Below are 26,641 nucleotides of genomic sequence, written 5' to 3'. Positions count from 1 at the left end.
AGTTCAAGTGACTCTCTATCAAAAGAATATCATATATAAAAGCAAACACAGGATAGAAATGTATTCACTATGCTTTGAAATACCAAAAATATTAAGAAGCTATTCAACAGGAGTTCAGACATCTGGAAAATAACCAAATCAAAGTAAAACTACCCCAAAATGGCCAAAACCACTACCAAAAGTTCCATGAATGAAATCCCTTATCTTTTACAACTAGATAGAAGAGTTGTCAAGCATCCACATAAATTCTAAAACCTTGACTTTCTTCTTCAATAAAAGCAGCAAATTAGAAGAAGGGTTTCAGGCAAAACCTGAGGGCATACATAAAGGATTGCGATCTTTTTCCTAAAAGCAAATGAAAGGAGAGAAAGGTTTTAAAGCTAGATACAAGTGTACGGGCACTTCAGTGCTTGCAGGCATGTGCATTGGGAGGGTATGTCACTTACCACAAAATTGGCATTTTAAAAAAATGCCTTTTTAACTGCAGTATGAAAAATGCATTGAGGCAAAGCAAAACATAAGAATAAAGTGATGTAGGCATGTTGGCATGTTATTTAGGATAGTACTGAGATGGCCCAGTGGCAACATAAACTTACATCAGGAAGTAGTAAAGGAAATAGGGAGAAGTGGAAAAAGTTCAGAATAATTTGAATGTCAATTTTACAAGGGTTGGTAATATTCTGAAGATGAGGAATGAAGGAGAATTATCAGGGATGGCTTTCTAAAATGTTATGATTGTTTGCATATGTTTTCAGTCATGTCTTCCCTTGGGGAACAATGTCATGTATTTGAGGCACTCATGAAGCCGACAGTATGCCTCAATGAAGGACTCTCACCAACAGAGCTGCCTCTGGATGGAGCACAGCACTAAGTACAAAGCAAGTATCTGTCAGTTGAACACTGATGCACCTTTTCCTTCAGGAACTAGCAAAAGAGGCTGGGTATAGTAAGCCATTTGCTTCCTTATCTGCTTTGTCTCAGGATGAAGGCAAGAAATGTCGGCTTCAGCCTACATACGTGAGCTCAGCACCCTCACTACAGATGTGCCAGAAGTTTCCTGGGAGCCAGTCTAGAATGGGTTGTAAATACCACGGATTTGCATCAATTTTCTCCACTAAGAGCTCAGTTCCCACAATTTGAAGACAGTTGAGCATGCCAGGGTAGTTTCTCTCTAGCCAGAAAAGAAACTCACAAAATATGAAGAGTATGACAGCCAATGGTCTCCTAAATAAGAGGAAGAATAATTTGAGTTGTTGTCCTATGAAGACACGAAATTAAGAATCTCCTTATAGGTAACTCACGGCTGTCACATTTTAATATACAACATGCCAATTAAATAGATACAAGTTTCCAATGATAAGATGATACTCAGAATCGATGTAATAAAACCTTTTTCTTTCATAGTGAAAACAACCCAGAGTTGCTTATTTTCATTTAGTTGTAATAGACTGACATTGTTATAAATTTGGGAAATATATGTAATCTCTAATTCTTAACAAAGTGACAGCAAATTGACAAGAAAAAAAGTTATCTCAGCCTTGAATTCACTGACATGGCAAGGCGACAACCCACCCATCCCCCCACAGCCATGAGTGGATGGTTTTGATGCTTACCACAAAATTAATGCCCCTTCAAGTGCTCAGCGATGATGGCTATGAGGCTATTGAGTAAATAATGTGTGTGCATCCACTAAAGGAAGGAAGAACGTGTATTTCAGCCACTGATCCCTAATATAACCAATGCTATTTAAGTGTTTGTTGCTATAAAGATAAAATATTATGCAGTACAGCTTTGTAAATTATACATGACAGGTTTTGTGAGTAAATTATAGTTACATGAGCACACGTTGTCATTTTTCAGGAATTAACTCAGAAGAAGATAAAATATAATCAAGAATGTTTCCCCAGTGAGAAAAAGACACTTTCTTCTTTTCTTTTTGAGACAGAGTCTTGTTCTGTTATCCAGGCTAGAGCGCAATGGCATGGTCTAGGCTCACTGCAACCTCTGCCTCCTGGGTTCAAGTGATTCTTCTGCCTCAGCCTCCCGAGTAGCTAGACTACAGGTGCGTATCACCATACCAGGCTAATTTTTCTATTTTTAGTAGAGACGGGGTTTCACCATGTTGGCCAGGCTGGTCTCAAACCCCTGACTTCATGATCTGCCCACCTAGGCCTCCCAAAATGCTGGAGTTACAGGCATGAGCCACCACACCTGGCCAAAACATTTTTAATTTAGTTTTATTTTAATGGATATCATAGTCCACCATAGTACTGGTTTTTGGGGGTTGAAGGTTCATAGACTTCCATTTGCTGGGAACCTACTGGGCATATCACATGCATTAGGTTGGTGCAAAAGTAAGGTTTTGCCATTACTTTTTTTTTTTTTTGAGACAGAGTCCTGTTTTGTTGCACAGTTTGGAGGGCAGTGGTGCCATCTTGGCTCACTGCAACTTCCACCTCCCAGGTTCAAGCAATTCTTCTGCCTCAGCCTCCCGAGTGATCTCAAACTCCCGACCCGCAGTGATCTGCCTGTATTGGCCTCCCAAAATGCTGGGATTACAGGCATGAACCACTGTACCCGGTCACCACTACTTTTCAATGGTAAAACAGCAATTGCTTTTGCCATTGATAAGAGCAGGAATTACCTTGCAGGAAAAAAATATATATATATTATCTATCTATCTATCTATCTATCTATCTATCTATCTATCTATCTATCTATCTATTTTTTGAGACAGAGTCTCACTTTGTTGCCCAGGCTGAAGTGCAGGGGCGTTATCTCAGTTCACTGCAACCTCCACCTCCTGGGTTCCAGTGATCCTCTTGCTTCAGCCTCCCCTGTAGCTGGGATTACAGGTGCCAGCCACTGTGCCTGGCCAATTTTTGTATTTTCAGTAGAGACGGGGTTTCACCATGCTGGCCAGGCTGATCTCGAACTCCTGACCTTCAGTGATCCGCCCATATCAGCCTCCCAAAGTGCTGGGATTACAGGCGTGAGCCACCGTGCCCGGTCGCCATCACTTTCAATGGTAAAACAGCAGTTCCTTTTGTACCAACTTATACATAAGTTGTATGCTTTCTCACAGATGTAATTCTTTAAAAATAACAGCTGGGTCATACTAAAAAGCCAGCCCTTTTTTTTTTTTTTTAATTGTCAGGAAGCACTTCTGTAGGTCCTTTCCTTCAAAGCTTAATTCACTTTCCTAAAACACGATGAGCAGGGTTTCAGAACAAAACTTTCTGGGATGTTCACTTTCCTGGTGCTTCTTAACACGATAGAGGCTTAAAAATATTCTAGCACACACAACCATAGTTTTTAAATGTTTATCTCGGTTGTGAGGAAAAAATGCAGCTAGTGATAGATACAACAAACAGTACATTGCTCCACTCTCATCTCTCACTCTCCAGAAATAACTATTGTTGATTTTTGAATTGATTTTTGACAGCATGGATATTATTTGTTTTAACACTTATATTTCGTCCTTGACAAAGATAATACTGTTTGTTCATACACACAGGGACACATTTCTGATCATTCAGTTTTTCATGATTCCAAATGTAACGTGTAGCAGAGTTAATCAGGGGTACCTGGACTCCAGGATCCCTAAGTTCATAAGACAAGCTGTTTTCTGGATTATTCTTCTAAAAAGTAGATCAAATGGAAAAGTTCTCAACAAAATTATTTATGAATTGTAGGATATGAGATAGTTGTGAGGAAAACCATGTCATCCTGATAAAATGTATAACATTTCCTAGAACAGTCAACTATCACAGATTTCATCACAGTGATTTTCAGAAGGCAAGGACTATACAGACCAACTGTTTTACAGTCAAAGTCATGCTCTTTGGTAAATATTCTGAAGTGTTTGACTATTTTCAATAACTGAGTGTACAGAGACATTATCTCGTTTGGTTATTAAAGTACATTATTTCTACTGATTGATTACCATTAAAAGTTCAAATGGTGTTTAAAAGAGGCCTTTTAGCTTTAAGTTGAATGAATGACATGGATACTTGTTCATAATTTCCTAATCGTTTTTCAAGTTTGAATCACTATAGCCATACTTTATGGTATAAAGTAGTCATTCCTTAATTTCCCATTAAGCCTGCTCAAGAAGAAATCCAACATACTTTATACAAACTCTAGCTAAACATAGAAGTGCTCACTTTGTCCACCTCAGTTTATCAGGTGGCTAGCCTATCCAAGCACATAATATCACTAACCTCTTTAGTTTTCATAAGAAGACGTACCTATTTAGCCTTAACACAGATCAATGGTAACATCTGAGATGCTTCACTTAACCCACCACATAGCGCTGCTTTAATCTGTACTTATCAGGGATCTCAATCTTAAAATGACAGTCAAAACAGCTTGGCCAGAGGAGTAATAATCATGAAGAATTACCTGAAATTATGCAATTCCATCCACTCCTCCACATAATATAAAAACCGATTTTGGTTAAAGGATGAGAGAGCTAGAAACCAGGACCGTTTTCTCTCATCTGCTGAAGAACAGATTAAACCGACATGCGTTTTGTTGTAATTCGACAGATTAACCTGAGGGACTTCAGCAAGCGACTGCCCTATAATGTTGTGAAGTTAAACATGCATATAATGCAGAGAATAGCCTTTACTATTTGACTATATCCTTGTTCTCAAGAACTATGGGAGAGAACTGTTCCTCTGGTTTCAGGGGAATATTATGGTTTTTCTTTCTTTCTTTCTTTCTTTTTTTTTTTTTTTTTTTTTTGAGACAGTCTCTCTCTCTCTGTAGCCCAGGCTGGAGTGCAGTGGCACAATCCTGGCTCACTGCAACCTCCACCTCCCACTTTCAAGAGATTCTCCTGCCTCGGTCTCCCCAGTAGCTGAGATTACAGGCGTGTACCACGCAAAAATGCCTGGCTATTTTTTTGTATTTTTAGTAGTGACAGGGTTTCACCATGTTGGCCAGGCTGGTCTTGAACTCCTGACCTCAAGTGATCTGCCTGCCTGCAGCCTCCCAAAGTCCTAGGATTATGGGCATGAGCTGCCGCACCTGGCCATACTATGGTTTTTCTGAAGAACTGATTTGTTTTTATGTTATGGACATGGTGCATCTGTGTCACAGGTTCCCTCTTTCTCACTTCTGGAGCTGTTAGGAGATTTGGAGCTAAAATTGTGGCTTATTTAGCAAAGGCACAGAAGTCCATGGCATGGACCGTATGCGCATTCCAACTGTACTCCTAACATTAACCTGTCTTACTACAATATTTTCCTGCTCCACTGTCATACCATTTTATCTTGGTATGTGAAACATTCCTCCATAAACCATATCTCTTTAAAATAAAGTTATAATAGATACAGGCATAAATATTGTAGATATGACCTTTTAAAAATATATTATGTACAAAAGTGATGATCTAAAAGATGTCAGTACAGGTCCAAATGAATCCACATTTCCCATAACAGTCCGAGAAATCTTAAAGTTACCTGAATTTATGATAAACTAAAAACAATAAACTTATTAAAGTGAGCTTATCAGAAAGGATATAAAAAACTTAATTTAATAAACACTAACTTAAAGGAAAAAATAAAGGAATAAAGAAATAAAGATAGGGTCAAATAGACATAGTGGGCCAGGCATGGTCCCAGCACTTTGGGAGGCCAAGGTGAGCAGACTGCCTGAGCTCAGGAGTTTAAGACCAGCCTGGGCAACATGGTGAAAACCAGTCTCTACAAAATATATAAAAACTAGCCGGGTGTGGTGGCATGTGCCTGTAGTACCAGCTACTCTGGGGGCTGAGGCAAGAAAATTGCTTGGGCCCAGGAGGTTGAGGCTACAGTGAGCCATGTTCACACCACTGCACTCCAGCCTGCGTGATGAGTTGAGATCCTATCTCAAAAAAAAAAAAAAAAAAAAAAAAAGTGACTATTATTTCTATTTTAGAAAAGTCATAGGCATTGGATTTAATTCCATTATCAGCCCATGACAAAATTGATAAATATCATAAAGATATATACCCACACAAAAATACATATATAATTATGTGTGGATATGTATGTTTGTACAAAGTACATTTTTACATTACTTGCAGAAAATTAAAATCACGTTTAATAAACATTAAATAGCACGGTATTATTTGTTAAACTTAACAAATACTTATTGAACACCTCTCAGACTCTCTGTGTAAAACATTGCTCAGTACCTGACAGCTCCAAAAACAGTCCCTCGAAAGTTGTACCATGTAAGGTGAAAACGTGCATGTGAACACAGAAAATGTGTCAACTAATCAAACCTTAAGGGAGCACAGGGGTGAATAATGATTTTGCTGGAGATCGAAGAAGGTAAGTCTAAGAGCGTGAATATAATTTTGATAGAAATGTAGTAAAGGGCCTTGAAGGCACAGGGAAAAGTATAATCTAAGGTTCAGGAAAAATTAAATAAATGAGAGGTGGATTCAGGGTGAAATGTGGCTACTGCTTGAATGTTTTTGTTTGGGGAGAGGGGTAGGAAGACAGTGTGCAAAGTCTGTGGAAGGATGATGCAAAGATGGCTGGCCAGGTCCAACTGTGAGAAGCTGGAAAGAATCTGGGGTTCATTTGTTAGGTTGTATGTGCATGGAGCTGGATTTTTTTTTTGAGAGAGAGATTTTCACTCTGTCACCCAGGCTGTACTGCCATGGCACAATCTCAGCTCACTGTAACCTCACCCTCCCAGGTTCAAGCGATTCTTGCGCTTCAGCCTACCAAGTATATGGGACTCCAGGCACGCACCACCAAACCCGGCTAATTTGGGTATTTTTAGTAGAGATGGGGTTTCGCCATGTTGGCTACGCTGTTCTCAAACTCCTGACCTCAAGCGGTCTGCCTGTCTCGTACTCCCAAAAGTGCTGGCATTACAGGTGTGAGCCACTGCGCCCAGCTGGAGCTGGATTCTTTTTTTTCAGACGGAGTTTCGCTCTTGTTGCCCAGGCTGGCGCACAACCGCGCGATCTCGGCTCACCGCAACCTCCGCCTCCCAGGTTCAAGCAATTCTCCTGCCTCAGCCTCCCAAGTAGCTGGGATGACAGGCATGCGCCACCATGCCCGGCTATTTTTGTATTTTTAGTAGAGATGAGGTTTCTCCATGTTGAGGCTGGTCTCGAATTCCTGACCTCATGTGATCCGCCCGCCTCGGTCTCCCAAAGTGCTGGGATTACAGGCATGAGCCACCGCGCCTGGCCAGAGCTGGATATGTTTGAACCAAGAAAGTAAAAGAAAAATCTTCACATTCTAAAAAGCAATCTGTCAATGGAGTGCAGTGATGGGGGACAAAGAGAAAGCCCAGTTAGGTAGTTACTCTATTCGTTTAAATGTGAGATGATGAAGTCTATGTGTAGATATAACATGTAATTATAATTATGATCACTGGAAGAGAAAAGAAGAGATGAGTTAGGCACATATTGGAGAACCATTCCACCAGTTTTAGGAAGTATTCATTTTACTTAAGGAAAAATGGGGTAAGAGTGTCAAGTTTCTAGTCTCTCAGTTCCTTCGTGAATGACGGTAGGTCGGCAGGCAGGGATGATGTCACTAATATAAAAGACACAAGAAGAGACACAGAAAGGTCAAGATTTGTGTTTCTTTCATATGAAAGTGACAGCTGGAATCATGTAGATGGATGAGATGACCCAGCAAAGAATTTACAGTGAGCAGAGTATGGGAAATAGCCATATTTAGGGGGTTTTGCAATGTTCCAAGTATGTTTTTTGCATTTTGCATATTCCTATTAAATAACCAAAAGGGATAAGAGGAATTATACTATTTTACATTGTAGATTTTAAACATAGAGAAAAATACGTGTGGATATTTGCCTTGTGAGGAGGGGCATATGAGAAAGTAATGCAACTTTGAGAGGGGAGATGAAGTAAAAAAAAGTAAACACAAGATATAAACCCCAAGGGAAATTATTTAAATAGGAAACATAAAATTATTCAAATTGTAAATTATCCAGGAAAAACACCCAATAATTCTAACGGTAGCTTAGGATATTGAGCCAATTTTTTAAAAATCATTACAAAAGAAGACACTATTCTTAACTCTTGCTTCAAGCCATGCAATCAGACAAAAAGGGTGCCATTTCAGGCTCTTTCATTTAGAGTATCTATATTCAGATCTCCATTCACATAGTTCCTGGCATGAAGCATCTGAAAGAAGATTAAAATTAATGTAGGAGTGCAACATTAACACAAACATCACTGATTAACTTGAACTGAACCAAGCTCAAAGCAAAAGCCATAACAGGGAATCAGTCAGGATTGAAAAGAACAAATAGAAGACTTCTTTAGTTTTCACTGTATTCCCCAAGAATTTGGAAAATTTTAAGGCCCAATCTATATTATTAGGAAAACAAAAAGTTGTTTTTCGTTTTCTATTGGTTTATGATTGCTCTAGCATTTTAAATAGGCCTACATTCCAACATAAATATTGTCATGTTCCTAAGATTAGTACAGGTATCTTACATGTATATGGTACCTCCCAAATTTGAAGTGTCATATTAAATGATTTAATGCATGTATGGCACTCAAAAGTAGATTTGTCATATAGTAAATACTTTAAAATTTTACTATTATTACCACTACTGCTGCCGCTACTGCTACTACTAGATTGTATGAAATTAATAGTAAAATCAAAACTATATTCTGCATTATTTATTATAATTAGTTGCCCTGAAATATCTTCAGGCTCTCAAAATCTCAGTTGTTTAAATGACCTACTGGATAACATATCTACCATACACACAAAGAGACACGTATGTGCCTATGTGCACACATATGCTCCAACATAATTTGTGGAAAGAGTAGCATCAAATTGAAGAAGAGATCATGATTTTCAATCATCTAAATAAATCTAAATCCATATCCAAGAGAAACCTAGAAATAGGGTATAATGTAACTGATAGTATAAAAGCTCAGTCCTAAGATTTTTTAATAAATCCATTGGCCCTATAGTCTACAACTTTAACTTTGAGAACTCCTGACAAGAACACCCAAGCAGATCCAGTGGTCAACTGTTCTTTTGTACAGGCCTGGGTCAGGCTCTTTAGACTAGAGAAATAAGAACGCAATAGCACCAAGGCAGGGTATGAAAAGAATATTCTCTTCATGGGCCTGTCTTCAACAGTGAGCTTATGCTATAGCTCTCATAACAATTATTCTTCACCAACAACAGCATCCCAGTTCTGCATTAACAGTGCGATTGAATAGATTTCACTCCTGGCATTCCCATGATCTCCTAATGGCAAATCCCTATGAAAACAAATGGTAAGACTATCACTTAGGGGTGGTTTTTGCTCAACAGCTATTTTATTCCCTTGGAGCATTTTATCTTTCTTCATAATTATATCAAAGGATACATTTCTAATAACTGGTAAGCCCTTCCTTAAGTGACTTTAACCTCTGTAGGCATTGGGTCCCATGACCCATAGCACAAACATATTTTGTAATTAAAATTTTTTTCAATTTCAGAAGCCACTGAGGAAATGTTCTGCTTTATATAATTGTTCTCCATTAAGTGACATTTAATATGAAAATGTTCATAATTTAAACCCATTTAATCTCAGCCTTATATGCTTCATACCTCATTTTTTTTTTCCCCCTCTTTTCAACAATCAAAACCCTATTACAGATACGAGAGTATATGGCAGGTCTTTTTTCTTTCTCTTTTCCTTTTTTTAAATAAAGACTAATAGTTCTTAAATTTAGAAGACTAACAAGGATGCAAGAGTGATACAATTTTTCAGCAGCCTGAAGTACCAGTCATTTTAAGTAGCTTCAGATCACAACCTGTGAGGGAAATAGTATGATCATTTTCAATCACTTCATCATGAAGGAGAACCATTAACTAGTTTTAATTGGAAATTGCTAACAACACTTTTATAAAGTTTATAGGTATAATAATTCAATTTTCCAAACATAATGAAGGAAGTCCACAAAATGTTGACTATGAGGACCAAAGCAACCTCTTTTTGCCTAGAATAAACCTTCACAGACTTTATCAACATATAATCAGCAGAATCAAGCCTGGAATAGATCAAACCAGAAATGTGATCCAGTCATCCTGTTCCAATTAAAGAAAGGACCATGTGTTGAACTAAGCAAATAAGTGTAGATAAAATAATCTATGTTGGGATTTGAGAACAACTTTTCTGGTTGTACTTCAATTGTAGCTAAGATTCAAGTTGAAAACAATGACTGGCAATACATCCCCCTTCCCATCATTTATTTTAAAGGAAGCTATCAATGACCTGGACCAGGGGCCTGTAACCATCACCTTGCTTTTGCCAGGCGATGGTCACAGGCACCTCCTTGCAGGGTTTCTAACGGAAGACAGAACTGACCTATTACTAATAACCACAACCCTAGCAAAATCCAAATCCAAACCCCATCTACACACAAAACTGAGAATAGGAAAAGTCAGCAGATCTTTGGAAAGTACAGGGTTCTTTCTCTCTGGGAAAAATCATTGTAGGTTTGGGGGTGCCTGTCAAAAAGGCAAAGTATTAGCAGGTTTCTCTTCTTGCTGTGTCAGAGCTGACCAGCATGGGAGAGTTTTTGACAGAGTATGATGTGTGTTTTTGGATTTGGTATCCACTTTTCTCCCAGAGCGCTGTATAAAGAAGCCTCAGTGAGGTGCATGGAAAGAGGACAGAGGCATTCACACCAACCACCTTCACTGTACTCTTCAGAGGATGAAGCAGCAGCCCTGGGAGACTTCTTGCAGCTTCAGGAGAAGATTAACGATGAAGGGAGGCCAAGCAAACAGGCAATCCAGCCAGCGACCAGATCAGGTAGGCAGCACAATGGCTGGGACTGAATATGGATGATGACCCTTCTCTGAGGTGTTCATGAGCAATGCCGGAGGCAGGAGGAAGCCAAATACAGCCCCGAGAATACCTACCCTCGCTTCACTCTCTGTGGTGGACTGAAAATGGTCATGAACTTAATTCTGAGTTGGCTATATGACTTGCTTTTGACAATGAGGCATTAGTAAATGCGTCACAAGTAGATACTTGGCAAGTCACTGAGCACTGGGGTTGCTTGTGAGCCCCATGACTACCACTGTGTGACCAACACTTCCGGAGACCAATTGCCTCTGTTGCTAGAGCCAACAGCATGCCACATCCCAGACACATTCCACATTACGCAGCCATAGTTACCCTGCCACATGACCACAGATCCATGAGAGAGACAGTGTAAATCACTTGAACTGGCCCAGACTGGAATAACTGCCCAGCTGAACCACAGAATATGAAGAATCACTAGAATGGCTGCTGGGTTAAATTTGTTATAACCAAGAGTTTTGAGCAAAACACCAGTGACCTGCTTTGCAAAGTATATTATGGCACCCTACAGATTACAACTAAACTCAGATCCCGAATCAACTTAAAAATGCTATGACACATATTTTGTTAAACTGCGCCTTTATAGAAATATTAGAGAAAGACAAAAAGGAAAACACAAAGAGTAGAAAGCCCTGTAGGGAAGCAGAAAATAGTCAGTGTAGAGTTGCTCTGACCTCAAGCAGTTTGAAAGAGCTCACACAATGCGCCTGAGTCCCCTGGAGTAGCATGAAAAAATGGAGCAATTTGCTTTACTTTCATGTATCTTCTGATATGTTGAAGTAGTTGAATGCATTAATTCCATTCTAAATTAATTAAGTCAATCTTTCATTTATCAATCGTTTATTGGACACTTACCCTATGCAATCAACTATACCATCTAATAGGAGACAGTAATAATAAATAAGAAAGCTATAGAAAAGAAATGAGAGAGGGGAACTGGAGTGTACCTTTATGACAGGTACACAACTGGGCATTCTAAAATGCATGTTCTCATCGCTTCTCAGCCTTTTGGCTAAGATCAAGTGTCTAAAATATATGTTCTCTTTTTCTAACCATAAAGCCCTATAAGAACTTTCTTCTTATGCTCAGAGAAAGTATATAACCCGATTTTAATAAGCTATGACCTTTCTGTTTGCCTGTAAATTCTATCCTAACTTACGGAGATGGACCACCTACAGTATGGTACAAGAAAGAAGGGGGCCAGTCTCCTGCGAAATTCAGAGAGAAAAAGACCACAGGTTGGCCGGGCGTGATGGCTCATACCTGTAATCCCAGGATTTTGGGAGGCTGAGGTGGGCAGATCATGAGGTCTGGAGTTCGAGACCAACCCGGTCAACACGGTGAAACCCCCTCTCTACTAAAGATACAAAAACTTAGCCAGGCGTGGTATCGCACGCCTGTAATTCCAGCTACTTGGAAGGCTGAGGCAGTAGAATCACTTGAAGCCAGGAGGTGGAGGTTGCCGTGAGCCAAAATCACGCCATTGTATTCCAGCCTGGGCGACAGGGCAAGACTCTGTCTCAAACAAAACAAAACAACCCACAGATTATAGTTGGGGAAGGAAGGATTTAAAAAAATAAATAAAAGCTTTGTTAACAAGGAGGATTCTGAGTTATGAAGAAGAGAAATAAATCTGATATTGCTAGAAATAGAAAAAATGATTATTCTCATGTTTTGATATCACAGAAATGGATTTTAATATAGAAATATTTTAAATATGGGAAAGTAAAAAGTAGGGGAAAAGTCCTTGTTCTTCCTCTAAATGAGCTATAAATAAATATCCTTTGGGTCAAGGAACTCAAACTTGGAGTGTGGCATGTACTGGGAACACAGAGCGGTATATGACCAGTCTAGAAAAAGAAGAAAAGTGGTTTGACTGACAAAGAGGCCATCCTAAGTCCAACTGTGACACATTAATAGGCTAAGAAATGGACTTTGAGTGCCAGGCTATTGAAGCAGATTTAGATGGCTAGGTATAAACAGAAATTCAATTTTATAATTGTTCTGCTAAAAAACGGAAAGCTAATCCTGGGATAGGAATTCATTCACTGTCCAACATATTTGTTTATTTTGACCTGTTGGTCCAAGCACTGTAGGGGTGTCAGAGAAATATATGAAGCTGCACACTGAGGCCCGCAAACCCCATAAAACACTAACATATTTGTGTTTTTATATGCTTTCTATCATTTTTACAGGCTTTGGTGTGGGAAGAGTAAGGTGATCCAGGATCAGAGTCCATCAAGTTGAAACTTAAGTCTCTTTGTACCTATGAGTATATACGACTTACCTATTGAAAATCCAATTATGTATATATACACTATATATATAAAATTGTTCCTCCAGATGCTTGCTTCTAATTTGCGAAATGTTACTTTATCAAGAGAATAACGTTTCTCCTACTATTATTTACTAATTTCCCAGAATAAGTCAGATGCCTCCTCAAATATTTAAGACTCAAAGGGGCCAGGTGTGTTGGCTCATGTCTGTAATCACAGCAATTTGGGAGGCTGAGGTGGGAGGATCACTTGAACCTAGAAGCCTGAGACCAGCCTGCGCAACGTGGTGAGACCCCATCTGTATAAAAAGACTTTTAAAAATTAGCCAAGCATGACAGTGTGTGCCTGTGGTCCCAGCTACTCAGGAGACTGAGGTGGGAGGATCGTGTGAGCACAGGAGGACGAGGCTGCAGTGAGCTGTAATTGCGCCACTGCACTCCAGCCTGGCCAACAGAGAAAAAAAAAAAAAAGACTAAAAGGGAGTAACAGCAAACAAACTCTTACTTGGTGATGACCCACATGTTAGCTTTGGGAAGCTGAGAGTGAATGCAGAAGATTTTTATGTGAGTCCATGTGTATTTCCCCTTGGATAATCTGATGTTAAACACTAAATCCACATTTCTCAGAGAAACACTGGCTTTAAATGGCAGCAATATCATCATGCCGCCTTCTGGCCTTCTATCGTCTTCCTTTGGACATCTCTCCAAAATGGGATATTGTTTTTATTTTAGACACAACTTAGAATGCAGTTTTCTATAGTCAGGCAGGGACAATGAGGATGTCAATGAAATCTGAAGTAAGGGGAAGGATGGTTTGTCTACATCTAGAAAGAGAGTCTACACGTGTAGGGGAAGCACTGGAGCACAGATTGCAGATGGACTGAAAGTGGGCAACAAATAAGAAGACTGATCAACGTTCCATTGGACCACAGGTCAAGGTCCATCCTGGACTTTATATTGCACCCTTGGGGAAGCATGGGAGTACAGAAATGGGTCAGGGCAGATGCAGATCAGTGAAGACATCTTCATTTCTCTGATGTGGAACAAGGATAGATGGATGTAAAAAATATGTCTTGGCAGATCTGGAAAAAGCATGCTACCCTTTGGGAAAACATCTGGGCTGTTATATTGTTTTACAGCACAGAAGGCAAGAATTTCAAGCTCTCCCGCCCAGCTTAAGACTTCTGTCATTCTTACACTACTCTGTCACTGAGAAAGCTAAAAAGTTATTCAAAGGTCTCTTCAATGAAATGCAGATTAAAGGCATTTTGTGCATCTAAGTCTGGTCTCTTAGGTGGCATTTAACTTTACTATGTCCAGAGCATATGTCAGAACTAATTTGGGTCATGTTTGATTACTCACCATGGGTCAAAGTCAAAATTCCGTTGCAAAACACCAGAATAAACTTAACCATGAATGTTTTTCTAACAGTCTGTGACGAAATGTGTAATATACACTAACAACAACAAAAATCTGTGGCCAATCATGGACTTTCTAATCCTTGGAAATGGCTGAAAGTATATAAAGGATATTTAAAGGCTACCAAAATATACTGTGTTGAAAGTATTTAATTACCAAAGGCTAAATGTACATCTGCATGTATACTTACTTGTGTATTTTATATTTCTTTGTATATCTGTTAGAATAAATATGCATTTAATTAATATAACCATGCATTTCTTTCCTATCCAAGGAATCCACTATCATATATATAAGGGTTCACTATATTATAAGAGGTCACTTTCACTATATGTGTATATATACACTATATGTGTACACTATACATATATGTGTATATGCATATGTGCATATATATATAAATTTATTAATTTGTAGGTATACATATCAAGAAATAAGGAAATAAACATAGAAGTAAAGATCATTTTCTGCTTACTTAAGTTTACTATAATTTTTTTGTTTCCTTTATGCCACCATTATAAATTTGGAGAACGTTTTACTAATTGTGAAGCCTGAAAAAAAATTATGTAACTAATTAATCTATTATTTCTGCTACAATAAGTGAGCCTTTGATTCTTTTCCCAATATAGAAATAATGATGTGTGTCAGACAATTTTAAAAAATGAGAGGTGCAGAGAGACAGACAAAGCAAGCCTTGCCTTCCTACCTAGGTTTGACTGTTTTGAACTTTAAATACTCAAGCATTTCCTCCAGGATCGGTAATTAGCTATTTCCTCATGCAAACAGAGACAATTAAAGATGCTTTATTTTCTTCCTCTATATCTTCTCTCCTTTTTGTTTTTCATTCGGCCTTGCCAGGCAGAATAAACATGAGCTGAGTCACCTGTACTATTTCCTAATAGTGATTCATCACCAAGAAGCAGTAACACAGTCTCTCCCTCCTTTCTTCCCTCTCAGGATGTGGTGCCAACAAGGCAAGTCTCACAGAGCCATGCCACATGCCACATCCTAACCTTGGATTCGCCATCTAGCACCTCCCAGAGAGCTGAAATAGCCTGGACATCTTTCAGGCCTGCTCTGATGGAGAGCTCAGAAATAGCCTTTTCACATGTGTCAGATTTTCACCTCTCTGAAATGTATAGTTAAACAGTTTTCATGGCAGGCCAGATTAAGCCTAGAACCTAGCCAGTCAACTGGCTTGGGCTATTGTACAAAACTTTGTCTAATAAAAAATGTCTATTATTTTAGGACAGCTGTCATCATTACCCATTTAGTTTATAGTATGTGAGTGTTCATATTAATGTTACCAAAATAGGGTGAACTTCCTTTATAACACCTTATCTTACATGTAATCATGATTTGACTTACATGCAATGGCGAACTGAAACAAAATGGCAATTGCCACAAAATGGTGCTTGGCGTTCTAAAAAAATTCAAATTTACTCGAAATTCCTTTAGAGGCAATATATACTCACCAGAACTTATCAATTGAGTAAATATGAAGCACTCAAAATACATTTAATGATTTAATAATAATATTCACAAGAAGTACAACTGTGTTTAAAATCTGAATGACTGGCCCACATTTACATATAGTCTAATAGTTAACTGAAGTTTTACTTGTTTCTATTTCTTTTAAGCCAAATTGTTTTTATTCTGACTGAGATGACATAATATTTTAACTTTCCCAGAAAAGAAAAAATTAATGAAGAAAAAAATCAACAAAAATACAGTTAGAAGAAATAAGTTCTAGTATTCAATAGTACAGTAGAAAAATTATACTTAGCAGTAATTTGTTGTTTATTTTAAAAGCGTGAGAAGAAATGAATTATAATGGTCTCAACACAAAGATAAATGTTTGCAGTGATAAATATCCCAGTTATCCTAATTTGATTGTACACTGTATACAGATATTGAAATATCACATATACCCCTCAAATATGAACTATTATATATCAATTTAAAAATTCGAATGTTCATATTGTGTCATGTGCAATCAAATTTTACTTAATGCAATGCACTATCACTTTAAAACCTGCTCTTGAGCTAGGTTTATGCTTATTTCACCTGAATAGAGAAACCAGAAGTTATCATCCTTAAACACCATCCTTTGTGGATGTTCCCACCAGGAGGACAAAGTAATAAATTTCAGTTCTCAAGGATGAGAAACCCAACAGATTCACTCCTTTTCTGCACACAAAACCATGCTGGCAATAGTCCCAAAGCCTAAGCTTCAGTCACAACTTTTTTTTTTTTTTTTTTTTTTCTTTTCTGAGACGGAGTCTCGCTCTGTCGCCCAGGCTGGAGTGCAGTGGCCGGATCTCAGCTCACTGCAAGCTCCGCCTCCCGGGTTCACGCCATTCTCCTGCCTCAGTCTCCCGAGTAGCTGGGACTACAGGCGCCCGCCACCTCGCCCGGCTAGTTTTTTGTATTTTTTTTAGTAGAGATGGGGTTTCACCGTGTTAGCCAGGATGGTCTCGATCTCCTGACCTCGTGATCCGCCCGTCTCGGCCTCCCAAAGTGCTGGGATTACAGGCTTGAGCCACCGCGCCCGGCCCAGTCACAACTTTAAGAAACGTGCTATAAAGTGGGACTGCAAAAGAATCCCTCTATCACCTTTGAAACTGATACCTGTGTTGACTGCTTGAGCCCATCAGTTTAGCTCTCACAGCTTTCATTTACTAGCCCATGAGAAGTCACATTCAAAGAACACCATTTCGACTCTCAAAGAACATTATCAATGTACATGGATAGCTTCTAACTTCATAAGGTGTTTCTCTCTACCTAGAGCAATTAACATTAATTTGCAGAATAGTGTCTATTGAAAACCAATGTGTATCTCCAACAAAGTAATAGTGTATTGATTTCATTCCTACTATCTTCAACTGTATCATTAACAAGAATGTCTTAGGAAAGTCTATATGCGGTAAGCAAGTAAGATAGCAGAATGTCAAGGGAGATGTAAATCCAAAACTGATTTTACTTCTTTTCTTAGTGATGAAAGAAATATGTTTTAAGCTTGCCTCAATTCATATAACCTTAAAAGTAATCATTCAGCTTTTTGTGGGTTTATTATTATTTGAACAATGTTTGTAATCTCTCAATTCAAAAAATTATAATCTGTACATGTAGATCAACCAAGTTATAAAACTGAGATGAATTTTTAAACTCCATGCAAATCATTAAGAGATAACATGATCTATCTGGCCATAACCAAGTTTAAAACTTTGTTGATAACAAGGCCAAATGCAAAATGGGGGGAGTGGAAGAAAACAACACAGGTGATTTAGACAGGGGCAAGTCAAATGATCAGTACCAACTTAAAATATATGTAATATATATCTATACACACACACACACACATATACATACACCCTGTTTCACTGTCAAGGCTCTTTCATATTAAGAGTAATCAACATATAATTAAATTTTTAAAAATGTATGTATAGATGAGTATCCAGCTATATAACCCTGCAGAGTTGCTGAACAAAGTCATTCAGTAAATTGCAGATGATATAGCAATGGAAAGGATGAATTACCTTTGCAGTTATCTTCCCACACCCAACCATCAAACAAACAGGACCCTTTAAAGACTTCACGTAAACTGTGGTTTCTCAAAGTGATGCACTTATCAAGCTGTGCCTGTATAAGGAGCATAAAATGTTCCTCACAACAGGGGTTACCCAGTGTTTAGAAGGAAATCTCTACTGGTAAATGCATCTGTCTTTCTGATGTTACAGTTTATAGGCTGGATTCAAATGACAAATTCTTCAGCACTCTTTAGCATAAGTGTAAATAAAGATGCAGAAAGGCATTCCTTAAAACAAAACAAAACAAAACTAAACTAAACTAAAAAAAACAAACACTCCATAGCCGTGGTGATGATAATGAAAGGAGGCAGTCCAATGCCAAATCAGATGGGGGAGGATCCCCATTTAAATCCCACCTCCAAGCTGAAGACAGTTTAAAGCCTGAAAGCCAAGCTAAAAATTAAATCCCTGGACCAGACTGAGAACCCGTCTTCCCATTTGTTGCACTTTCCTCTGATTGATCCCCACCCTTCATCTATTTTACTTACCCTTACCCTTTCCTAATTGGTTTTCTATACCGTCCTGCCAACCTTTGAGTGGTGTCTTTGATTTAATCTTTTTTGAATATTCACATACCAATCAGCACGTACTCCTCATTCTGAGTTCATAAAAAGCCCCAGACCCAGCCACACTGAGAAAAAACTGAAAGGGCAGGGAATCCTCCCACCCCAGCCCTACCCCCCACTGAGAGCTGTTTCATTGTTCAATAAAATTCTTCTCCGCCCATCCTCACCCTTCAACTGTCAGCCTACCCTCATTTTTCTTGGACACAGGATAAGAGCTCAGGAACCCCCAAATGTGGGTACAAGCTATAATACAAGTGGGCTAGGGAGCACCCAGCTCAACCATGGGCCTGGCGGGTGTGCAAGCCAGACTCAGCGGACCGACTGCCTCCAGCAGCATTCCCAGGGCTGAGCGAGGTTGGGGTGGGGGTGGGGGTGGACAGTGGGGGCACATCACCAGCTGGAACATCGCAAATGGACTCAGAAAATTCCTGCATCAGTGATACATAAATTCAAATTTCAAAAATTCATTATTTTAACAAAGTCTTTAGGAAAGGATCCTTGGATGTTTTTTTCCCCCATTCAGGAGTGGTGTTGGCACCACTGAAAAGGGTAAGGGTAACGCTTGAGATGTCTAAATATACATACATATTTATATATATTTAGTGATCTAAATGTTTCCAGTGCCAAAGTTAGATGCTCTGCAAAACTACAACTCCTTTAAAGGCCATTCATCTTGAAAAAAATGCACGTCACATCACCAGAATGTTACTTATAGTCCTACTAGACTTTTAAAAGATAAGTTTCTTAAAGACCTATCATTTAACCACAAACTGGGAATAACCGAATATCAATTGGAAATGCTGTTAAATGGAAACAAATGTAACTGATACATTTGAAGCAAGAGGAGATTGAAGATGAAGGTATGTACCCCAAATGGTGACAGTGACAGATTCTGATTTTCCCATTTTAACAGAATTTCCTATAGGCATCAATAAGCAATAAGGTTGATAAAATAGTTCTGTTGTAAAAGTACTGAAGACTCATTATCTGGGCTCTCAATTCTCATTCTTCAGTGTACTTAGCTTCATAAACTTTAAGCTAAAGTTTTATTTAAGTTAAATAAGCTAAAGTTTTATTTTATATTCTATAAAACACATATGACAATATTACTTACATTGTTTGTCACCTTTCTCTGTAAGATTAAAAATTAAGTATTTTTTGAAAACTTCTCAGTTCATGGCTTGATTTTTCATTCTCATAATAATTTATTTTTATTTTTTTGAGACAAGGTCTCATTTTGTCATGCAGACTGGAGTGCAATGGTGCAATCTCAGCTCCTCGCAACCTTGATCTCTCAGGTTCGAGTGATCTTCCCACCTCAGTCTCCCAAGTAGGTGGGACTACAGGCATGTGCCGCCATGCCTGGCTAATTTTTTATATTTTTTGTAGAGACGGGGTTTCACCATGTTGCCCAGGCTCGTTTCGAACTCCTGAGCTCAAGTGATCCACCTGCCTCAGCCTCCTAAAGTGCTAGGATTACAGGCCAGAGCCACTGTGCCTGGCCAATAATATGTTTTGAGGAGAAAATTTTAATGCAATGTAGGTCATCATTAGGATTCATAGTTTTGATGTTGTAGCTGAAAAATATTTCCTAATCCAATTTGCAAATATTTTCTTTCCTCTTTTTTTTTTTTTTTTTTATTTTGCAGAGGTTTTATGGTATTATGATTTACATTTAGATCCGTGAGTTGATTTTTGTATCTGGTGCAAAGTATGAGTCAAACTTAGTGTCTTTTGCATATGGGCACCCACTTTTTCTAGCGCCAATTGTTGAAAAGGCAGATGAGTAGATAAATAAACTGATCTATCCATGTAATGGAATACCATTTGGCAATAAATAATAAACTACTGATATGTTAAACAACATGAGTGAATATAGAAATAATTAGTCTGAGTGTCAGCTTGGCACAAGAGTATACACATTGCAGGATACCATTTATATAAAATTCTACAATAAAAATTAATGTATAGTGACAGGGTGATGACTGTTTGCCTGCGAAGTATATTGGTGAGGCTACAGAAGAGACAGCCAAGAGGGAGGAATTACAAGTGTGGTGAGGTTTCGCAGGTCTATGCATATGTCAAAACTATCAGACTATGGTTTTAGATATGTGCAGTTGATCACATATCAATTATATGTCAATCAATATCTATACATATATACACACATATGCATATACAGATTGTCTCCCACTTACTAAGTTTTGATGTAGAATTTTCTTTTTCTTTCTTTTTTTTTTTGAGACAGATTCTTGCACTGTCACCCAGGCTGGAGTGTAGTGGTGCGATCTCAGCTCACTGCAACCTCTGCTCACAGGTTCAAGCAATTCTCCTGCCTCAGCCTCCCAAGTAGCTGGGACTACAGACGCGCGCCACCACACCTGGTTAATTTTGTATTTTTAGTAGAGATGGGGTTTCACCATATTGGCCAGGCTGGTCTTGAAGTCCTGACCTTGTTATCCACCCACCTTGACCTCCGTCACCAGGCTGGAATGCAGTGGCACAATCTTGGCTCATTGCAACCTCTACCCTCTGGGTTCAAGTGATTCTTGTGCCTCAGCCTCCAGAGTAGCTGGGACTACAGGCATGTGCCATCACACCCAACTAAGTTTTTGTATTTTTAGTAGAGATTGGGTTTCACCATGTTAGACAGGCCAGTCTTGAACTCCTGACCTCAAGTGATGTGCCTCGCACACACACAATCAGCACGCGTGCACACAAACACACACACACACACACAAACACAATCAGGAGTGTTTCAATAATCTTTTCAAAATAATAGTTGACATTCAGGCCGGGCACGGTAGCTTACGTATGTAATCCCAGCACTTTGGCAAGCTGGAGGTGGGCAGATCACCTGAGGAGTCTGTTTGAGACCAGCCTGGTCAACATGGTGAAACTCCATCTCTACTAAAAATACAAAATAATTAGCCAGATGTGGTAGCACATGCCTCTAATCCCACTACTCAGGGGCTGAAGCAGGAGTATTGCTTGAACTCAGGAGGCAGAAGTTGCAATGAGCCGAGATCGTGCCACTGCACTACAGCCTGGGCGACAGAACCAGACTCTCTCTCAAAAAAATAAAAAGTTGACATTCACGATCAAGTCACGTTACATTGATCTTGATTGGACAAGAATCTCCGGAAATTTTTGTTTATCCAAATGCATATGTAGGTATGGTGGTTGGTGTGCATTTGCTTATGCAGGGGAAGAGTCTAAGAAAGTTTTTTTAAAGGGCCTAAATAATCTAAGCAAAATAAATATTCATCTATGCTAGCCACATTGTAAGTGTTAAAATGGAAAGAAATCATGATATTAGCAAAATGTAGCCACTGGCTGGATAAAAATCCTCCGCAAAATTTGCCTCTAGAAATACAAAAGCTCCTTCACTGAAAAATGTCCTCAAATGTAATTATGAAGCTACTCACAAAATTAGAATTAAAAACTCAATGACGGGGAGAAACAAAAATGTGGCCATGTAATCTGCTCCCCACTCATGGAGTTTTGAGCTAACCGCAGTGGTTCTGAGTATAAGAAATCACGGTCACAGGAATAGGGAGGAAGTGTGGGAAGGGTTGGGCTGGGGAACTTAAGAGCTTACACTGCCAGATATGACAACTCTTCGCACAATGAAGTTTGATATGTAATCAATTGCTATTTTAAATTTGACCTTTTTTTCCCTAGAATAGTAATTTCCTATACCACTATTTTCATGTGAGAACCATATTTGGTTGCTTAAGAAATAAACTATTAATTCACTACCCACAGAAAGGATAACATTCATTTGTTATCAAATACTAAGTGCCGCACATTGCATTAGACTTGAATTTGAAATGTAATTCCTATGCATGACTAGTGTTTCAGGAAACACTTGCCTCCCATATTTTCTCCCCTTGATACTTCACATTTTAAATCTATGTTGCCACCATAGGTACATTTGGCTTTTAAATACTGGAAATACCATACTTGACATAAACATTCTAAAAACAAGAGCACATCTAGAATGGTCATCAAGAGGAAGAAAAAAAGAAAAAAATACAACAAACAATTCAGTTTCTTCCATTAATTATAAATTTAAACTGCTAAACACATCCTAAAATATTTCATCTTTCTGGCTAATTGTTCTGCATGGTTTATGAGATGCTTATCATAAATAACTGGGGTAGGTTACTCATCAAAGTTTTATTATTAATAGCATTAATAGCAAAAGCGTACCTTTTGGAACCATGGTATATTATAGAAATAGAAAGTCGCAGTTCAAATGCTTTTTGTATATAGAGAGAAAACAAGCAGACAAATTTTATGAGATTTCAGGTACCTTAGGACTGGTTTTGAAGTATTATAGATCAAATACGTGAAGGTTATAAACTAGGGCTCCCAGGTAAGCTGGTATAGAACACAATCACCAGTGGAAGAGAAACTGAAAATACTTCCACTGAAAAGATATACACTGAATGTAAAATGTGTGTGTGTGTGTGTGTGTGTGTGTATATATATATATGGCAAGTTTCATTTATAGACCAATGCATTCTCTTCGGCAGGGGTAGTTTTTTAAGCTACTGTTACAAACATATGAAGAGGGGTGTATGCAGGAGAACTGCTTGCTCTAGGGTTAGGTGTATTTCTACTTCAAAAAGCCAGCCAGCCAAAAAATTGCTGTTTCAAAATCTGTACGAATAGCTGAGCCTCTCTGTTTTCTTCACTCATGTTCCCAAGAAACAGGGAACTAGGATACTTGGGAGTTATATCTCTTATTTGGCTGTTTGAACTGTAAGCCTAACAGCATATCAAAATCTGATCATTACACCCTCCTATTTTGATAATATCCTCAGTATGAAACAGCTTAGTGAAAGACCGAGGTTGGCCCTGATGGCATGTTCATGACAGCCATAACTTCACCTCTGAGTAGGGCAAGAGTTGAAGGAACAGATCTGAGTAGCTCACCAGTAGCTCTCACTAACTGAAGCTTCTGGAGGGCAGGACTATTCAATTTATATTTGATCCTCAGTGCCTAGCACTGAGACTGAAATATGTGAGACACTCAGGATTATTCACCAAATAAAAAAGGAATCAAATTCATATCCATTGTGAATTACCCAGAAACTACACATTTTAAGATAAAAAGTGATTCTAAACGTAGTTCCAGCCCGTTCCTGTTAAAAACTCTAGACAAGGTATACCAGTGGCCAAATGTTGTAGCTCTCAAAACGTCTCCGGCCTGGACACTGCCTTGGGTAGATGTGGTCATCAGTTCTGGTTGCCGCTCCCAGTAAAAACTTCATTCCTGATTTGGGGTTTTCTTATCACCTGAAATACCCTTTTGCAAGGTATGTTTCTTACCTCTCTCCTCACGTAAACTCCGTAAAACCACCCCTCTTGAATGCTCCCCTCTCCGATGAATCTCTCCTCTTTACCTTATTTGTAAGTAATTTTCTCCCTTTCCAAATGACACAGTATTTTATCAGTACTTTATAAACAATGTTTCACATTGATTGCAATGAAAAACTACCAGAAATGCAAAAAAACACAAACAATGCAGATGGGTTCCACGATGAATTTAGTGGTACCTGCCTTTTCCAGGCTTCAAGGCTGCTCGTATTTTTCATTCATTCTATTGCTTCTGCCTCAAATATCATAACTTGCCTGTAATCCTGTCTCCTCCTCTCAGATAAATGTTATTTAAGGCATAGCTCAGGAGTAACTTTCTCCAAAATAATGTTCTCTGACCCCCTCCTCATCTCCAATTCCAGATGAGTAAGGTGTCGTAAGGTGTCCTATTCACCTACTTCCATACTACCATGGGCACATGTCCTTCTTCACTAAGAATATCACATCGCAGTGATCTGGGAAAGCACTGCCTCTCGCTGACCTGAGTTCTTTGAGGAATGGAGTGGCACAGTCATCATGGTATTTCCAGCATTCTGCTAGGCATCAGTTCCACAGTGCTTGCTCAATATTTTATGAATAAATGAATTTAGTTGTATTTCCGTGTAATCTCCTCTTCTACACTGTGTGCTGTTTGAGCTCAGTAAATTCAGTATTTTTTGGTACTCAGTAGGTATTTTTAAATGCCTGATCAATGAATGAATGAATCATATAACCTTTAGGCTGGAAGTAATTACAGATATTTTTAATCTTCTTTCTCTCTTTTACAAATAACATATAATGACTAAGCTAGGTTCTATACACTTATTAATACAACCAGGATCAAAGGATAAGTCTTCAGATTCCAAAGCACACAATTTATTCTTGTATACTGTGACATTTTTTAATGAATGAATGAATTAATCCTATTTGAAGACTAAAATATTAAAGTCATCACTACGAATATATATTTAGAAATGAGACCTTATTTTCATGGAATTTTAACAACACAGGCTGTCAACCATTTTTAATGGTTTCTCCTAGTATGTATCAGAGGCTGACAGTTATAAGCAATCCATTATAATGGAAAGAGAAGCATGCTATATTCTAAATACTGCAAATTAATAATTAATAATAATTTACAAATCCAATAGATTTTTGCTTAGTCAGCAAAATCTTTTAAATACATGTGTTCTATACACTGCAGAGATGCTAAGTTACAATTAATACCATTTATCAAAACCTTAGGGAGTTATTCTTTGGGTCTTCAAATCTCAAAGACATTAAACCAGGACCAAGAATTTCATGAATTCTGAGGCAGATTCCTCCCTCCCTCTCTACTAACCGTGATTTCAAGGCAATGTGACAGCAACTTACACATTACCTGTCAATATCAAAGACTTAGCCATCATCTCCCTGGAACCTTTCATTCCTATTACTCCTAAATCACCTATAAAGAAATTGGCAATTAAGCTGCTAGAGACATCTGGGCTAAATGGATTTTGAGCCAAGCGGTTTTGAAAGGCTGATTAGTAACCTTCGGTAAAACACAAATAAGAGAACACACCAGACTCATTCTCAGCTTCAGCAGGAGAGAAAGGTCAGGGCTATCTGTGTCTGGTAGATTTAATTTTCTATATCAGTATTAGATAGCCTAGATACTTTTTAATCTGGTTACTACAACAAATTCTAATGATTTTTGAATCAAAAGCCAAATAAAAACCTCCAATATAAACCTGAGTTTTCTGCAAGTGTTTTCTTTTAAAGGCATGACAGTCTCTATTTTCTATAGAATTAATAAATATCAATATTTTAGAAAATGTCTATAAATGTTGGTCTTCTAAATTCTAGGTACTGCCTAAAGTAAATATGGTAATACTCAGTTGCTCCCCTATGAGCTTTTGTGTGTCATTAGCACAAATCAAATGCTACATATGCAGCAATACAAACACTAACATCATTTTTTTATATAGAAATATGCTTCCCAAGTTTATGTTCAAAAACACATCTGACTTTAAACAAAATCATGTTTGTTGGCAATGTTTTACTCTCTCCCAAAAACTTTCCTTCCTACCTCCAGAGGCTTCCTCTCCCAAACTAACGCATCCTTCTTCAGCCTAGGGAGTTCATTTTAACCCACGTAGGTGAAACTCTTCTTCAGGTACCCTTTAACAAGGGTACGACTCCTCACACCCCAAGAACTGCTATCTCTTCCAGCCTTAAAACTTCCAGAGGAAAAGATTATGCTAGTGAAGTTACTGAAAGCAAGACCAATATTTTGCAGAAGGAAGCCCACCCTATCCAATGTTACCCAAATCGTAGCAGGCAGGCAATCATCCACCAACCTGCTTGAAATTGTGAATGCAGGAACTTATGTTAAAATGAAAATGCCTATAGTCCTCTGCTACAGACAGGCAGAGAGGGCAAGACCTTTACTAACCTCTCCCTCAGAAAAGCTGTTTCTCTTTAAAGGAGGAACATCTTCCATAAAAACTGGAGAAAAAAATTGGGCCTTCCAATTATCACACATCTCCGTTCCCCTCAACAATTGGGATGTCTACAGTCCC

General features: G+C 38.5%; 1 protein-coding gene and 1 non-coding gene across 16 annotated transcripts in view; one reads left to right on the top strand and one right to left on the bottom strand.

Annotated features, from left to right (window-relative positions):
* Window positions 1–26,641, bottom strand: part of PTPRD (protein tyrosine phosphatase receptor type D) — a 548,445-nt gene that overhangs the window by 226,645 nt on the left and 295,159 nt on the right. The window lies entirely within an intron of this gene.
* LOC114675544 (U2 spliceosomal RNA) lies at window positions 11,853–12,037 on the top strand. Its single transcript, XR_003726500.2, has one exon. It is a non-coding gene; the product is annotated as a U2 spliceosomal RNA (small nuclear RNA).

The sequence above is a fragment of the Macaca mulatta genome, chromosome 15 (genome assembly GCF_049350105.2).
Source record: "Macaca mulatta isolate MMU2019108-1 chromosome 15, T2T-MMU8v2.0, whole genome shotgun sequence".
NCBI classification, from domain to species: Eukaryota; Metazoa; Chordata; class Mammalia; order Primates; family Cercopithecidae; genus Macaca; species Macaca mulatta.
This window is presented reverse-complemented; position numbering and strand designations above follow the sequence as displayed.